This window comes from Aptenodytes forsteri, unplaced genomic scaffold (genome assembly GCF_000699145.1).
Source record: "Aptenodytes forsteri isolate BGI_AS27 unplaced genomic scaffold, ASM69914v1 Scaffold151, whole genome shotgun sequence".
Lineage (NCBI taxonomy): Eukaryota > Metazoa > Chordata > Aves > Sphenisciformes > Spheniscidae > Aptenodytes > Aptenodytes forsteri.
In genome coordinates, this window is record NW_008795939.1 from 4,544,913 (window position 1) to 4,563,511 (window position 18,599).

General features: G+C 36.1%; 1 protein-coding gene across 1 annotated transcript in view; it reads right to left on the reverse strand.

Moving 5' to 3' along the window:
* ALDH1A1 (aldehyde dehydrogenase 1 family member A1) overlaps positions 1–13,140 on the reverse strand; it is a 57,641-nt gene extending 44,501 nt beyond the window's left edge. The window contains exon 1 of the mRNA XM_009285278.1: positions 11,985–13,140. The gene's annotated coding sequence lies outside the window, so the exon portion shown is untranslated. The remainder of the gene's footprint in view (positions 1–11,984) is intronic.
* Positions 13,141–18,599: the final 5,459 nt, after the last annotated feature.

Below are 18,599 nucleotides of genomic sequence, written 5' to 3' on the forward strand. Positions count from 1 at the left end.
AGTGCAATAATGCATAATCCCCAAGCAGAGGGGTACCAAGGTCAACCTGTGGACCGGTGGCTCTACAAATCAAGTTTGCTGAAGAAAACCAGTCAAAAATCACCTTCAAAAAACCAGCCATATTTCCACTCTCTGAGTTTGATGGGCTGAGACAACATGGTATATCATGATTAGCCCAATGGAATGGGGCACACTTCAACAAATTTGTGTCACACCCGTACAGCTAGCTATGTCTGAACTAATTATATAGCAACTCTCCATAATCAGTGGTAAGAAACAGGATATTTTAAAGCACAAATCCTTGCACTCCAAAGAAGGTATCTAAAGTAGCTCAGTATCCTAGTAAACTGAACAGTATCCTATAGGTGAATAATTATTGTTGGTGGCTATAAAGGAAGTCTACTCATCTGCCTCTGATACAAATACCTTACTGGAGATATGTACTGCCAGGTGAGATGGCTTTCACTTTAATTTTTTCCCTCACCACAGGGAGAGAGCTTCCTATCTGTCGTTTATGAACTATTATATTGCTTCTGGAGTGTAAATAAAGCTTAACAATATCCTTCTGTGGATAGCAGGCCCTCAGGAGACAATAAACACATCCTCTCTGCTGAAGAGTCTTTGCTCTTTAAAAGATTGACTGGGAGCCCGGGAATATTTATTTAAAATGTAGCTGGGTTTATCTAGAGAAAAATGCTTTATTAGAAGCATGTACATGAGTCTAAATACATTTTTGGAACATTCATCTCTCTTTCTGTTACCTGGACATCTACTCTGTGGTCTATATTTTCTGTAGCGTGTTTCGTACTGTATATTGATTTGGGGGACAGATGTTTTCTTTTTGTATATGGGGCAATTTGCATATATAATAATGACTAAAATGCAATAATAAAAACAACATCAAAGAAAAAAATAAAAGGAAATGTTAAAGGACTGGATATATTGTGGGACAATGAGAGAGAGAGTAGTGTTTCAGGAATTATTAACAACGTTTTTAAAAACAGTTAGCTATAGAATCTATTTCAGCCACAGGAAGCAATTTTCTTTGTAATACAAATTAGAAGACTAAGTACTAGCTATTTTAGCGTTACAGCATTTCCTAGAAGTTGCAAGAATATTTGGTAACATGCAATATATTTTGTTTCCTTATATTGAAATGACTTGTAATTGTTTTTCTCTCTTCTTGAATTTATCATCAAAAAACCCAGACAAAAGTAAAAGGGATGATAGTTTCTGTGAAGAAAGCAATCAAACAAATAAAAACAAAGAACTCGTTATAGTCTGATGTGTCAAAAATGTATCTGCATTTCTGGAGAAGAAATAAATTCTCACAAAACTGGGATAAACCATACCAAAAAATGTAACTGTGACTTGTAAAGGTCTGTGTCTGCATTTGCCCTAAAATATAGAACATAGGCAATTGTATTTTACTTATATCAATAGAATTTTTCCTGCTCTACTAATTCCTCCTTATTATTCAATCATGACATCAAATATTTGCAAAATTAAGGTCATAGAATCAGTCCATAAATTAACAACTGACAAAAGTAAGTGTTTTTCACTCAGGCTAAACAAGTTTTCATGTGAACAGGATATTATTTATTTAAAACATTAATAATGGGCTATTGCTTTTCTAACTATTTGCTGAAAGTTAATAGACATTTATATCTGTTTTGTAATACTGCTTTGAGAAAACTGGAAAGAATATCTGGGGTGTAAAATGAGAACTGATAAAAGAACAGTATTATCACAACAACATCTTAGTTAATAAATGAGTACAGTTTTATTGATTATAGCTTCAGTCATGGCAATCTTTGAAGCAAAGAATTACTTTTATATTTAGAATATCTTTTTATGAAAATGTTATTTTTGTCTCTATTCTATGCTTAAAAAGTGTGACGTTCAATAAAGTCCATTTTGCATGAGTCAGAACAATAAATTTATTCCTGTTTTTCCTGTTAAAAATTAAACTAATTTTTTTAAAAACATTTTTTTCAATACACAGGTCAAATGAGAGCAAGTAATGAGTAATGAAATAGTTTGAAGTTTCCTCAAGTAATTAATTATGAATAAGGAGGCAGTTTTTATGCCACACGTCACAGATAAAAGCTCTTATCAGTGAACATCATGAATAATTTGATGCAAATCAATAGAGTTCATGCAAGTGCAAAATTAGTCAGGGTTAGATCAGAATCAGACCCAACACTAGTTATTAAGCTGCATTGTTAGCAACAATTACTGCCAAGTAATTTTCAGCATTTCCTCCATGAACCTCTGTTTCAAAGTCAAGATTTAGACAGCCTCAAATGATTTTACATAATTGCTATGTATGCTTTATAAGCCTGTGTGTAGTGATTGTGTTCTTCAGTTATGAAAACCTCACATGTGAAAATAACCTTATTTCGACTTTTAAAGTTTTAAAGAGCATAAAAAAAAAGTTATTGTACAGGTAAAAAGAAAAAAGAAATCAGAGGTATATTCAATCTACCTCTTTTTTGATATTTAAAAATATTTTTCTAAATGTATATTCCTTAATTTCCTTATTTCACTTTTTATTATTCTTATTTGGTATTAATAATCAACATTATTATAACCATAGTGTTCTTGAGAGATTTATTTTTGTATCTTTTGGTATAGGATGTATTGGACCCTGAGATGTCTGCAGTGAAAATAAGAAAAACCTTTTTACTCAAGAACCAGTGTGCCTTTTCCATATATCATGGTAGTAAACTGCTAGGATATGATTTGAAACTTGCTATTAGTAGAGGAAATCAAAAGGATGTCTACTGAAGTTACAGTTAAACTGGTGTAAAAATAATATGAAATTAATAACAGTTCATTTGTGTCATCCTGTTCCGCCCCTGCCCCAAATTGCTTTTACCATGATTATTCCCAGAAAGTTCCTACAGAGTCTGCTAGAAACCACACATACGGGTAAGCAATCTTGGGTTGAAAACTCACCTTTATAACATTTGAAGTGGAAAGAGAAATGCTAGGGAAGTACCATATTTTCAGTAGGAATATGAGTTATTAGAAATAAAAAATAACTTGGCAAAGCGATACAGCATTTCCAAATTAATTGCAACACTCAAGTATTTTCCTTGTATTGTAATGCCAATGGAGGATTTTGATGGATTTCCAACTCCTCTATTTCCCAACTGTTCAGTTTAACTTAAACACACAAACAACTAATATGAAGCAAGACCTCACTTTATTTGTAAATTTCAGGGAGGTTTCTGTGGATGCTGTCAGAGATTGGTGTTTCTAATGAAAACTGGACTTTAACCAGATTGTAGATCTGTGCATACATGTGCTCTGGGGGACTAGGACTCAGAATCCAAATCCCAGTATAGACTAAAACTTTTGCAGCACATTATGAAGAGTCTGTTTTCCTGTTGATAGAATCTACTGTCCTTTTAAGGTATTAGTAAGTTTGACATTATCCCCTGTTCTGTAGCTTATATCTTAATTTCAAATTTAGATGTTTTAAATTGACCACATTAGCTTGTCATTTGTAAATCCCATTTTTGTCTAATTTGTCATGGTTATAATCCAATTCTCATGTCTTTGTTGATAGAAGTATTGTACTTCTGGGTATGTGTATGGGTACATACACAATATGTATGGGTACATATTGTGCCCATATGCTACTCAGTAGCATCACTGGTAAGTGAGAATTAACAGCTAAAACACTTGACTATGATTTTTAAAAAGATGATGTGATTAGTCTAGCTTCCATTGAATGCTGTCAAGAGTTTTCCCATTGTCTTGCGAAGGAGTAGCTTTAAGTCCTGCGTACTATTTAATTAAATAATTACATTTAAAAAGGAATATGTGTTGTGACAAATTTGAAGTATATTGGTCATTTCTGTAAGATCCCTTGAACTCAGGATGGGAAAAATCTGTAACATCCTAGTACAAGAAATCAGGTAAATAACACACACTCTGGGAACAAATTTCTTGCTTTGTTATAGAAACATGTTAGCCATCAGATTTACAAATGCAAACCCAGTAACAGTAAATCTTGGAATGAGCCAAACTTACGGTGAAAACCCTATCCCTGCATGTGGTGTGTGACATTATTCACTTTTCATCTAACATTAGAAATATGTTTTGTGGATGTGTTACATGTGTGTGAATTTGTATACATATGTAGATTATTGCAGATACTGACAGAACTAGATCCACTTTTTTGGACTGATTCAATAAATATGTTTCATGTCCCTTTTAAGAAGAAAACTAGAAAAAGAAAAAAAAAAGTCCTTTCTCTAAGGAGCGAGACTGTTTGAACTGGGAACAGTGTAGTCCAATAAAATATACCAGTACTTAACTAATTTTTTGTAATTCTGAGAAAAAAATGGCTGCAAACATTTTCAGATTGTTACACAATTTCTAAGCAAACAGGAGCAACAAAACCATTTCTCTCTCTAATTTTTTTTTTTTTTTTTGTTGGAGGGGTGGGGGGTAGTGTTTTAGTGGGCTTTTCTTTCCATAAACATATTAAACAGTGAAATGTACCTTTCATTCTCACCCTGTTTTTCATCTTGTTTGATTTCATCTAACTTTAGGGTAATACTCCAAAGCTTGCTCTGATCATCAGTAGATCCAGGCCACTGGTGATCTATATAATTAAGAACATAAATAAAACCCTTTTTTACACCATTTGTGTGCAACATCATCTGGCTGCTGCTGCCAAAGTGTCCCAAGAAAAGAAACAAATTCAGACCTTTAAAGCAAATCTCTGAGGACTTTAATTTCTTTTTAAAATTTTAAAATAAAATAAGGTCTATTTTGGTTTGACTGCTCCATTTACTAAGTAGCAGAGTACTTCAAAAAACTTCTTGGTTCTGTCACTTTGTGTAAGGAAGAATATGAGAGCTGAGAACGTCAAGGTTTCTTATTCCCAGGAAAAAATCAGTACATGTTTACAACGTTTTAGTGCATTTTTCAACATCCTGCTGAAGCTTCTCAAATACATATACTCTGACATATTGCTTTAGCAGTGAGAATGTTAAGTTTTATGCACAGTAATTATGCTTATACTAAGCACTCAAAAAATTCTATGAATTATACATTACCTGGATGATAACCCAAAGTTTTATTCTGAGGTGGTGATAATGATAGTAATAAACTGAAATTTACCTGGATTATCAGCAGATTCTGGAGAAAGCAGAAAGGCAAAAATGAGTCAAGGCAGAAGACAGTGGTCAAAGATAGAGTTAATATTTATTCCTTACAATTTTTTCCTGAAAAACAAGTTGCATATAGGTGAAGTTATAAATTCTGCTTGAAAAAATAAAATACTGCTACTCTTTCTTGTTTAGTTAGCTTGCCAAACTCCACTGACACAGAAGTTTTGCAGGCCGTGGGAGACAGTATTTAGTCTTTCACAACCAACATAAATTCAGTTGTTTTGCTCAGGATAAGGTTTGCCTAAAACTACTCCTTTCTTATCATTGCCAAGAAAGATTTACAATTTCAGCTCAAAACTAAGTAAAATTCTGACATTATCTTGAAGTTTCACCTTGAATTTTGTATTAATTCAGCATAGGCAAGTATGAAAACTTTTACCAAACCACAAGGTAAAAAAGGAGATAGATTGAAGGGAGAAGCAGTGGAGAAAGGAGAGATTATCAAACTACATACAAGCTAAAACTTAGAATACTAAGGAAGAGAAAGAAAGGTTTGATGAGATGAAGATTTAGCTACTGTGGGCTAAGAGATGCATTAGAATCAAAGGGAATTGTATATATCAAACTCTAGACAAACTGAGAAAATGTAAGCAAAATTATTAGAAAAGACCTCAATAGGAAATTTTGATTTCTTAGTTTGCACTCTGAATATTTTCCCATTATATGTTAATGATGGCCAAATCCTCCTTTTACCACCTCAGTGAGAGCACAAGCTGACAATTCACGTTCTCTTTCAGTGCATAAGCATCCATACCTCTGAGATGTGCCTTTTGAAGACAGAGATCCCCAAAGCCACTGTACAATTTGTCAGTTGCTGGGAGCTGGGGCTCAAACTGCAGCAAATACATTTTTAAAACCAGTTTTCTTTCATTTTACTCTAATCAGTTAATCACCATGGTTGGGGCCATACAGGGGCTCTCAGTCTTCCTGCTAACACTGAAATGTCTCGCTTTTCTTTTCATGGCCGTTTAATAAATCTGCTTTTCCTCTGCCTTGTTTTAAATCACTCCACTACACTACAAGTGTAAGTGGTAAAGCTGGCAGCTAGAATACGCTGTACACTAGAATATGTTCCATTTTGTTCTTCTCTCCCAAGTAACTCTACGCACCGATGCAACTGTAGTATCAGGATGGAGTCTGCCGTCTGTGAATCCTTACACTTTGTAGTCTGTTTTTCACAAGACTCACTTCCCTTTTTCAATCTTTCATCAATACCAGCTCTTTCAGCCTTCAGTTTGTCAGGAAAAGCCATGTAGCTGATTTCTTGTCAGAAATCAAATGAAAAAGTAATACAAGTAACTCTACGCACTGATGCAACTGTAGTATCAGGATGGAGTCTGCCGTCTGTGAATCCTTACACTTTGTAGTCTGTTTTTCACAAGACTCACTTCCCTTTTTCAATCTTTCATCAATACCAGCTCTTTCAGCCTTCAGTTTGTCAGGAAAAGCCATGTAGCTGATTTCTTGTCAGAAATCAAATGAAAAAGTAATAATAAAAAAGGTACTTGTAATAATTGTGTAATACCTGTGCAATACCTGTCTAATATCTTCCCAGCATTGTAAGTTCTTAGAAACAGAAACCTACCTGTTCATTCGTTTGTAAAGTGTCCTGCATTGCCAAGGACACTTAATTAATAGTGGAAGAGAATACTGTCATATTTCTGCAAAAAGCAGTGAAAAATCTGTTTCTACTCAGGATCATTCTTAGAAAAACTATAGAATATCTGTTCTCTGAGAAGAAATTACATGATATTCAAGTGCTGTAATTTGCAATGAAGAGGAAGAACAATTGTAAGATGAGAGCAGGTTCATCTATCTAGAAAAGTCATGCAAGTTCATTTTAAGTCAAAGGGGACTATTAAGATGTCACTTAGTATGTAAGTAAATTTATCGATACATTTAGTACTCACAGTTCAGAAATGTTCAGTGTTTGGAGAATTGCATTTTCAGTTCACCTAATACAATTAAAAATATTTAATAATAGCAGTTTTTGGATGGAAGGACAATCAATGTAAGAAGCTCTGAAAGATAAAGTTCACAAGTTGTTTTGACAATATTAGTCTCATGAGTTATTTTTCTATTTCTTCTCTTTGTGACAGCATGTAAAACAAAATAATATAAACATTTTATTAAATTGGACTGTAGTGTCTTGTCTGGTTTTAGGGTAGCTACAGCTGTACAAATAATGCATTTAAATGCAAGTCAACAACAAATCTACTAATTTTTGTGTTTGTTTTTTTTTATGAGGGTAGAGGAATAACTATCTGGCCATGCTCCCTCTGTGGAAACTGCAAGAGTGAACTTAAAAGTAATGAAGTTTTGATAAGGCATTTCAAATCCGTTCCCCTTGTGTGCTGTCCAATCCTTAATTTTGTCATGAACTGAAGTGTAGAGTTAGTTAAATAATATACACTGACAACACATTCTTAAGGCTATGTATTTTTGTACAACATTTCATTGTTCAGTTTATACAAAGACCACAAAGAATATTTCTTAAAATAAGTCATGGCAATTTGTTTTGGAAAAAGTTTTAAAATTCCAAACACATGAGAATGTCATAACTTCACAAATATCTCCAAATAGAAGTTCTTTGAGTTCTTTTTCATTTCCCCCCAGACCTGATCACAAAGTAAGAAAAGCTGCTTGCTTAATCTAAAAAGATAGTGCTTCTTAGGGCTCTAAACTTTCTTTACTAGTTTTGGAATAATTATTAATGCTAATAGAAGTTAGAAAACAAGACAAATTAAATTCATTTACTCAAGTTCAGATTTAAGCAAGATGTTAACAATCAAGAAAAGATACTAACCTGAGTATTAGGTAAAGACATTTTGTCAAATAGGCTTCTGCCTGTAGCTGGACAGCCAATATGGAAAATTCAGCGTGAATATTCATGGTAGAAAGTGCTTTGCCTGATTGTGAGCATTTGTAGAAGGAAGGACTCTATGTAATGCCATGCAGTGGATTAAAAAGGGAGTGTCTGTGAAAAGGGATGGCGTTCAAAAAAGGAAAGGATATTTTGGGTGGGTGACTCCATTACAGTAAGGATCTGTCTGCTCTTTGCCCTAATAATTTCAGATATCTCTCCCCATGAGTAAAATATAAAAGCACCCAAATATCTCTGTATAAAAGATGAAAATATTTTCTTCATAGATTTTTTGCTGCTGTATGAAGATGAAAAAAGAAAATACTGTCACCTGAGACACAGACATCATCCAAAATCTTAATGAGAATTTTTACCTAGATACCTCTATTTTTTTCAGTCAAAAGATAGAAGAAGGAAAAAACCAAAACAAAAACCAAGTCCCCCACACTCCAACAGCAAGCAAACTTCATTTAACAGTTAGAATAATCACATTATATTGCATCAGGTTTAAAACTAGAGATATGTCAGCCACATTATTCCTTGAAATAAGGGTTTGTTTTATGGAAACAAAACACCTTTCAGAAGACAGGACCATGCCATGTGTCAGTGAGAGTAAATTATTTACAGTGGCAGGGTCTGTGCATGATGTCGTCGTTGAGCACAGCTTCCTCACCTAAAGGTGTGGGTGGTTCCCCTGTCTGCTGGGACCTTGCAGTCCTTTCTCAATGTTTTCCATTTCATTTGTGAAGTTAGAGGACATGTATATTCCCAACTCTGCTATTCTCACCCAGATACCGAAAATAATCTGCTCAAATCTAAATCCCAGGAAGACTTTTCCTTATCTAAAAGTGTGGAGTTAATGTTTTATGAGAAAATGTTAGATCTATAATATTTATATGGAGCCTCATTGCCCAATATATTATACTTTTTTAGCATCAGTCTAACAATGCAAATGCATTTAAAGGTACAGATCTAACTAAGCTCTGAATTTCTTGCCACAGGCAATAGTAAGCAGGATGAAATATACTATAGGAGCATACCCCAAAATTGTAGCATATTTCTGTATACAGCAAGCTGTCCTGACTATCTACATCCTTTTCCAGTGTCCCTGTTAACACATTAAAGCTTATTAACCATCAAAATTTTCTGCTGACCGTCTGGCCTCTGAGGAAATTAACAATCCAATTAATATTCTGCATGTTCCTGAGATAGCACGTAAGATGACTATGTTTGTTCATAGCTAATATTCTTCTATATTTAGCCTAAACAAATTCTTTGAGATCATGAATTATACTGCTACAGCCTGAACATTGTGAGCGTTACTGCCTTTATGCTTTCAGTACCTCTTTTCCGTTTTTCTGGGTTTCTTTGTCTAGGTAGCAATATTAGTTTTTATGTATTTTTTATCAATCTGTTTAAATATATAAACAATGCATTTTTAAATATTTCTTAGTCTGAGTTTTAGTTCTGAGGTGGATTTTAGCATTATATCAAATCCAAAAATGCCATTGTTTCAAGTGCCAAAATACCGTTGTTTCATCCTATATGTATATTTATCTTTCTGAATCTATCTCTGTATGTCTCAAGAATAAGGCAAAATCAACTGCAATACAAACATAAACATTGATAACACATGATAAACTATCATGACACCAAAATGATTTACAGCAGTTTTTAGTACCAAAGTTATTAATTCACTTGAAGCAATGTTTCTTAAAGGATAATTTCTAAAACCATTGGCTTTATGCTTTTGTAATATTTCCGGTTAGATAACGACATGTATGAATAGTTATGTGCCTCTAACTCCCGCAGGACACAGCCACCCCTGCATTACCTGTGCATTTTAAAAGTTACTTGCCTCTTGGTTCTGTAGCTGTTTATTATCTGATCCTGCATTCTGCAGCTTTGACAAAGTTTCATATTCAGTATGGCTGAAACCGAGCTTGCTGTGGAAACTCTGTCCGGATTAAATTTCATAGATAGCAGTGAATCGAAAACACTCAAGACTGTGGATTCCTCTTTGCATTACATAACAATCTTCTAGAGTCATTCCACTCAGCTCGTTACAAATACCTGCCCTAGTTTATTATGTACTAAAGTGGTTCTTCTCAGACCACAGCACTATCTTCCTCCTACTCTTGCCATGCCAGTATATGCGTTGATGGAAGACAGGGGGTTTGCGTGCATTGCACTGGAAAGTGTGCTGTTATAGGCATGGAGCATTTTCAGGGGCTTGCACATCAGTTTTACGTGCGGAAAGCAATGAGGAATGACAGAAACGATGGTTCTAATCTGCTACATATAGGGGGGTAAATATGTTTACTCTTGTAAAATCACCAGTATGTTTACTATAGGTGTGATAGAATGACAATTATTTTGTGCCTTTCTAAAGGTATGCACTTTCTAGATATCTGTTGGATAGGTGTTAGATTAATTTAGTTTTATTATTTTTCCCTACTATTTTACTTTCTGACTAAACATTGGTTTTACGTGTGAGTTTGTATGTGTTTTATGGCTTCCTGAAGATGTTTCAGCATCCATGTAGAACTGAAATTGATATAACCTCAGATGCCAAAACTGCATAAAATTATTAATGTCATCTCCTGTATAGATTTATAATGCCCTGGATTTTTATTAAATCATAAGTTTATACCTTTTTCTTATGCAACTCTCACATTGTGGTCTATAATGCTTATAGAAAGAAAAAGATTGTGTAAATTAAACAGTTCTAATTATCAATATTAAAACAGAGGTGTTGCTGTAAGTTCTTTTAATTCCATGGAAAAATAAAAATATTTTTCATTTGTGGTGTAAAATAGACCAACACCCATCACTGCATTTTTGCATTACTATATAAAGCAAAGATCAAACAGAAGATCATTATAAAGGCCAAATCTGTCTCTCCTCACTGAGTCTAATACTATTTGCACATAAATTTACCAATATTTGGGGAAATTTATAATCAATATATTAACCATAAACTGTAAAAAAACCCTAAACATCTCCTTATTTGGTATCATGTTGATTCTGTCCAGCTAGAAATTCCCTCACACAACCCCAAAAGAAACTGCCAAGAATGTCTTTTTGAGGGGATGTCTTCTCCAATGCTTTAACATTCTTGTATGTTCTGATAATCAAGCTCATAATTTGTCTTTCACTACACATTCCTTTTGTGTTCTATTAGTCTGATGCTTTCCCTGTCATAAAGAGATGTTTTTGGCAGAAAGGAAATTAATCTTTCTTAACATATATAATGACTTTTTGATTGCAGTACTTTCAATGTCTCTCTCTCTTCCCTTTTTTCAAATAGATTTTTCATTCTGTTTCCTGGATATCAGATTTCAAAAAGACCACTGGAATTCTTTCACTTTCAAAGCATATTTGCATTAGTGTTGCTAAGTAGTGGATAAATTGTTAACACTAATTATTGCCACACATCTTCATATGCATGCAGGCACATTTTGATTGCAGTACTTTCAATGTCTCTCTCTCTTCCCTTTTTTCAAATAGATTTTTCATTCTGTTTCCTGGATATCAGATTTCAAAAAGACCACTGGAATTCTTTCACTTTCAAAGCATATTTGCATTAGTGTTGCTAAGTAGTGGATAAATTGTTAACACTAATTATTGCCACACATCTTCATATGCATGCAGGCACATACATACAAAATTAGGAATTTAATGTAACCGTTGCTGTAAATTTGGCTGTTGATAGACCATGAATCTTACACAAGTCTCTTTGAAAGCTTAAACTTTATGTATTTATCTATTTACGTATACATATATAAACATACAAGCACACACAGACCTATATATGTTTTATACAGGCACGTAATTTTTGTATTAGTTGCAGTTATACCTGTCTTTCCTGAGCATGCATTTCATCCAAACAGTACCATATGTAGTCAATCAAAAATGCAAGGCCTTACCTTTACAATCAGGGTTTGATTTCTTAGATCTGTTATATTTCACCTCCACAGCACACTCTGCCCTAAGGTCTGTGATCAGCACTACAGTCAGAGTACCAGGCATGACCTTTATATATACACACAATTCAGTAATAGCAACAAGTGAATACTTAGATTCTTACTTCAGTTCCACATTTATCAAGTGATATTACTCATAGAAAGAGATCCTTCAAGCAAACACTTAATCTGCATTGAATTGGGAGTGATCTTGATGAACGTCTTGGGAAAAAAAAAGAGCTTATTGTACAACACAGCAGATGAAAACACCCGCAACCATTGCACGTACCACTCATTCTGTTAACCATGTAATATACATTGTCATTTTGACATGTAGACTATTTCTCTTCCTCTATCACCTCCATGTCAATCCAATTCACTCATTCTTGCCAATGATGAAATGAAAAAAAAGAAAAGAAAATGAAAAAGAAAAAGAAAAGGAAACACAGAAAGATTGTTATCTTAAATCTGCATTTGCGGAACATTTTAAAGCCAGTTAGATTAACCATCGGGAAGATGTTAGTCTAGATAAGAGAATCCCCACTGGTTTTCTGTCTCCTTTAGACAATGAAATCACATAGTTGTGTCTGTGTCTCTCTGTTTTGGATTGTTGTAATTTAACACATAACAGATTGAGGGCTGCCTACTATTCCTAATTAACTCAAGTTAAACTAATGAGAGAGAGAGAGGGTGGGGGGACTGCCAAAAAGAGAAACGAGATCATGAGTTGGAAGAGATTGAATTACAACTTAAAGGGGATGGAGAAAGGAAAGGAAAAAGGAGGGAGGGGGAGGAGGTGCAGATACAGTTAGGCTGAAAAGTAGGGGAGAAAAGGCCTGAGAACAGATTTGCCCTTCATTTCCAAGACAAGAAAAAGATGCCTTGCAAAAACACCAAACAAATATAAGCAATCCAACATTGTACTGAATTCATTGTATTGAATTCTTTCTTCTTGTTAGAAAATACTTCAGCACCCACTGGAGAACAGCTCAGATTCCAAAATCCAGTTATTGCTCTGCTATCAACAGCTTTCCCCGGCCTGTATCCACAATTTATTGATGTAGTTCTTTTTGCCAAGAAAATACCATGTAAACTTCTCATGGAAGAAAGTGGTCTGTTCTTTCTAAACCTCACAAAAAATGCCAGGGAAATGTCAAGTTTTGTTGTACTGTACCAAACAAATTTAACTGTAGTTTTCCTTACGTTAGGAGTTAGAAATAGGCACACATGCACAAAGAGGAAAGTAGAACTGAATGATCCCGGTGTAAAAACAATGTATTATTTTCTCAGCTATGAATAGAGTAATTTCTACATTTTATGTTCATGCACAAGAGGTTTTCACTCTTCACTTTTACTGTTATAAATTACTTGGTGTATAGACATCTTTATATTGAACATATTACAACACATTTTTTGTTAGACCTTCTTTGGAAGATTTCTTATGTAAAAACACAAATCTGAATCTCTAATGATCTTAAATACATTCAGTGTTGCCCTGATTCTGCTCTCACACTGCTGTTACCAGTAGGTTAGTTGCTGAGCTTGATAGCACAACCTATAATAAAATGGCAGTGACCAACTTTAATGTAGAGCAAGTATGAAATAAGAGTCGAGTTTCAGGTGTGGACATACTACGCATAATGTCATGTTTAGAGGGGTACCTTTTTGCCCCAGCCCCAGAAGAAGACTCTGGCCAACAATGCCACATTTCTGTGCCTGGGGTCTCCTCTCTCCACATGCAGAGACGGGGACGGGAGCCTGCTGGAGGTGGAGGGGACGATAGGAGTATGTTTGCTGTGGATGCAGCTAGGGCTGCAGGGCTTGCCAGAAGTGAGACCTCACCTCTTCAACACATGTCCCCATGCCAGATTCAGGCTGGGCAGGAGGAAAGAGGGGTGGTAAAAGCTAGGGAAGCAATAGGAGAAGTGGAGGTGGAGGGGGAGATCTGGAGATAACAGGGAGGAGGTCAGGCTGGGCAGAGTCATTGTGAGTCAGGTTGAAGGAAAGAAAACATGGTGTTAGACCAAGGGAGGGGAAGCGGGGGAAGGAGTCAAACCTTCACACTGGGGACATGAGGGAAATACTGGGAAAACAACACATGGATAGGTGGGAGAGGCTGAAAACAGAGCGGAGCTAGGTGAGGAGGAGTTTCTGCAGGCAGCATGTGGTGGAGAGAGGAAGGGGAGAAAGGAGGGCGGCGGGAGAGGCAAGGGCTGGGGGTGTAGCCTGGCCCCCGCCACCCTCAGCCCAAAACCAGAAGCTCTTGTTGGACTCCATGCCTGCGTGTGCCTGCACACGCATGCACACACATGTGCATGTACGTGCTTGCCTCTCTACCGTGGCCCAGATTGGGGTTAATAAAAGTGCTGGCTGATTTAACAAAAGCTGAGGGGATGTGACAGGTATGCGGGAAGGAAGTAGCCGGCTAGTTTTGGCCGTCTGCGGTTATCTACATCTAACGAGGCCAGCTCGTCGCCAGGCTCTGTGCAGATGAAATGAAGCGATGGACTGAAGCAGGGCAAAGGAGGCGCCGCGTCCTGACAGGCCGAGGTGTGACCTGACAAATCCTAACCACCCCGGACATCTTTGGGAGAGCAAGGGGAGGGATGGTGGGAGCGCAGGGTGCCAGGACACAGCCCAGTGGAGAAGGAGCTGGGGAGGGAGGACGGGAAAGGGGGGGCCTACAACACCTTGTTTCAGACTGAGCACAAAAGCGAGTTTAATTACAAACTCAGCCAACAGGACACAGAAATTTGCAACAAGGTTTTCTCTGATTTTTTTTTTTTTTTTTACCCCAAAGGATTTTTTTGAAACATCAATTGCCTACAACACCTTGTTTCAGACTGAGCACAAAAGCGAGTTTAATTACAAACTCAGCCAACAGGACACAGAAATTTGCAACAAGGTTTTCTCTGATTTTTTTTTTTTTTTTACCCCCAAGGATTTTTTTGAAACATCCACTTCACATAGGGAAAAAAAGCTTTAAAAAATTCTCACGTTTGGTGGTTTTTTTGCAGGGAGGGGAGTATGTGCTGTATGACAGGGACACAAACATTAGCTTTCAAAATGCATTCAGTGACATAGCCAAATGATAAACAGCCTGACTTCAGAGCCCTAAATATAGAAGCATCTCTATCTTTGCAATCACTAAGTGACTTTGGGCATCCAAAGACATTAACATACAGCATTGGCTAACAGGTATGGCTGCAACAGATCATAAGATGAACATGCTGTTGAGCATGTGTTTCTACAATTATGGGAATATCCTTTCTGTGGACATGTGTGTATATTTGGGTCCACATGGGCCAGAGAATTTACTTACGTACAAAGGTACCTCACTTGAAAACTTTTAGGAGAAGCTGTTGAAGTACACTTAGGGATTTTAATCTGTGCCCAAGTCTAGCTGTTTGACAACGCAAAGAAAAAAGGAGAATGTGAATTGTAATTTAAAAATCAAAAGTAATGGAAGGAATATTCTGGTTACCATTAAACAGTTCTCCCCATGGGAACTGCAAACCAACTGCTATTAGGGTTCAGAAGCAAACAAAGACATATCTGGAGGAATACATATTACACAATACATTCATAATACACATACTGCTATAGGGCAGTTGTGTTTACATCCCCTGCTACTGTAATTTCCTAAAAAAGGAAATAATAGGAGAAAATGATTACTGGGGAAAAAAAAGGTGTATATATACTACAGTTTATTGCTCTTAGTAATGCAAAAACAGTAGAATCTACTTTTGCTCTGAGTAAGGTAGTTTTGACTTTCATCTTACAGTGATGTTTCAAAAATACAAGAGTAATTTTAACGGTGGGTAGGTTTAGGCTGCTGCATTTCACTGTGCAAATCTCACAGTAGGGACTAGTATTTTACAGAAGCCATATTATGGTTAACATACAGTGCTTCTTGGAGTCAAAGGCAGTCAACTGCTTGCAGGATGTCAAAAAGGCAACTGTTTTACTGGGTTTATACATGATTATCTAGAACACAACACATCTGCTCATGTCAACATTCTTTTTTTTGGCACTGGAAAACACACAAGTTAGAAATCCATGTTCCAAATAATAAGAACACATAGAGATTTTTAAAGACAAAAAAGTTGGTCTCTGTTTTTGCCAGTTTTAACTGGCAGACCCTTCTATATTGCACCTGTGTACACACATAAGTAAATGAGAAAGATCAAATCTAAAAAGTTGTAAATTAAATTATCTTTCTGAAATGAGTCTTCTATAGTGTATAATAATTTTTTTCCCCTTATCAAAGAGACTTTTACACACATTCATAAATCCAGATGAATATTGCATGTGACCTGAAAAATTGTATTCATGAGAAAACAGAAGAAAAAGGGAAAAGTGATGACAATTTGGCTGAAGTCCCAGCACAAATAGGCAAAACTGTGGAGAACTGACATTAAGCCTGTTACATAGACACATTACACTGTCTATGTATACAAAGCTAATACAGACAGTCCTGTCTCACTAGACTAGACTAGTGTATCATTCTTCTTTGACTAAGTGAAGTTGTAACAGACACCTCAGACCATGGGTATCCTGGCACAAAAGGCTGCCAGAAATGTAGGTTTACAACTGCTGTGAGACTTTGGAAACGAGTGCCATAGGATTTGCATCAAGTGTTTGATCTCTCCAGCTCTCAAGAAGGCTGTAAGTGTGGTATCCTCTGAGTCAAGGTCAGGGAAGACAGAGGATTGAGAATATAAGGACCTTGCACCTTCTGCCAGTCTGCTTGCTGGAATAGCTTGCTAAAATGAGCGTTAGATTAGTCTGTCCTTTTCCAGACTGACACAGTAATGGAAACGGTTGCAGAAAAATAAAAATCAGCTTCTTGGAGAACAAAAGGTTTTCCAAAATATTTAGAAGCAAAATCCAAATATCAACTTACACAAAGTCATTTCATGCCAAAAAGTTAAAACAAAAAAAGAAAAATATGCACTTCTGGTGTAATCCTGATGTAGAAAAAAAGGAAAGGCTTATATCACATGGTGTAAATAACAAGAAACTATATTCAGATTACTGGTATGTGTTGGAATCAATGAAGTTACACCAGCTAAAATCTTTCTATTACACTTACCTGTAGTAGTCCTTCATTACAGCTTGAATTCCAGTGAATAATATAGAATTACTCATTCCTCCCCTTTATATTTTTTTTTTCAAATTTGTGTAATTATCTTCAGGTTATTAAAAAAAAAATTGTGTTTTGAGAAGAAGGGTGCAAACTCAAGCCATTAATAATGTTTTCTGCATAATACTTGTCATAGACTTCTTGGGCAAATCACTTCAGAATTAGATTTTGTTTTCAAAAGGCAATACATATTCTAACTATATTAAAAGTTTCTCTGGAAATCCATTATCAAAAAAACCCATCATAACAAAAAAACACTTTCAACATGTACCTTACTGTGGGGTAAACAAAGTCCCATAGATATTGTGATTACTCAGCAGCCACACTTAGTTGGATTTTACATTTTGCTAAAAAAAGTGTTGCTCTGAAAACTGCATCTGAGAACCCAGTGAGTCTCTATAAGTAAGCACCTGCCTGAGACTTCAGAGAGCATGAAAAAAATCACTGTAAGAAGTGTGCACTATCCAATTTAGTGTTTTATAACAGCTGAGGCTATGCAGATAACAAATCTAAACTTTCTTTTTAAAATGAAGATGTCATGGAAATCAGTATCTTCAATTTTGGATTAATTATCGGATCACAATTGATTCTATTTTGCTGCCACAGGCCACAGTTTGTTTTCTACCACTCTGTGTTAGCAGGAATTTCCTAAAGCTGTTGTTTTAGGAATTTTAGGAGTTTCCTACTGCTCTTCATGTGAGAGGGAATGAATTGCCATACTCATGGGAAGGAGGCTTTTGAGGCAGTCATCCAGGCAGCTCTATAGCAGCCAACACACTAGGAGCAGACCCAAGGCATTAGTGCCCAGACAGATATGAACACACCAGAGCTGTCAGCCATCTTAGCAGCCACTTCTAGCAATTCTGTACATCCTGCATAAATTATGCCCCCACTCATCTGTACTGTGACTACATGTGTTGGTTACCTGAATGATGCAGCATTTGGCAACCTGTCCCCAGGTTTTAGGTCTGTTCATTGCATGTAAGCCCTTTCTACATCTTTCTTTTTCTAGTCTTGGAGCATAGAAAGCTCTAAAATAGTTATCAGCACTCAACATAGACTTATGCCTGAAGCTAATGTCATAACAGCTTTACATCAGCACAACTTAATGAGTTTAGTCACTTTACTGTTAAACTACTCCAGCAGTGGAACAAGGTCAGGCCTTTATAAGAAGAGGTGATTGTTGTGGTTTAAACCAGCAGGCAGCTAAACACCACACAGCCGTTTGCTCACTCCCCCTCCACCCCAGTGGGATTGGGCAGAGAATCAGAAAAAAAAGTAAAATTAGTGGGTTGAGATAAAGACAGTTTAATAGGACAGAAAAGGAAGGGAAAATAATAATGATAAAAGAATACACAAAATAAGTGATACACAATTGCTCGCCACCCGCTGACTGATGCCCAGCCAGTTCTCGAGCAATTATCGCCCACCCC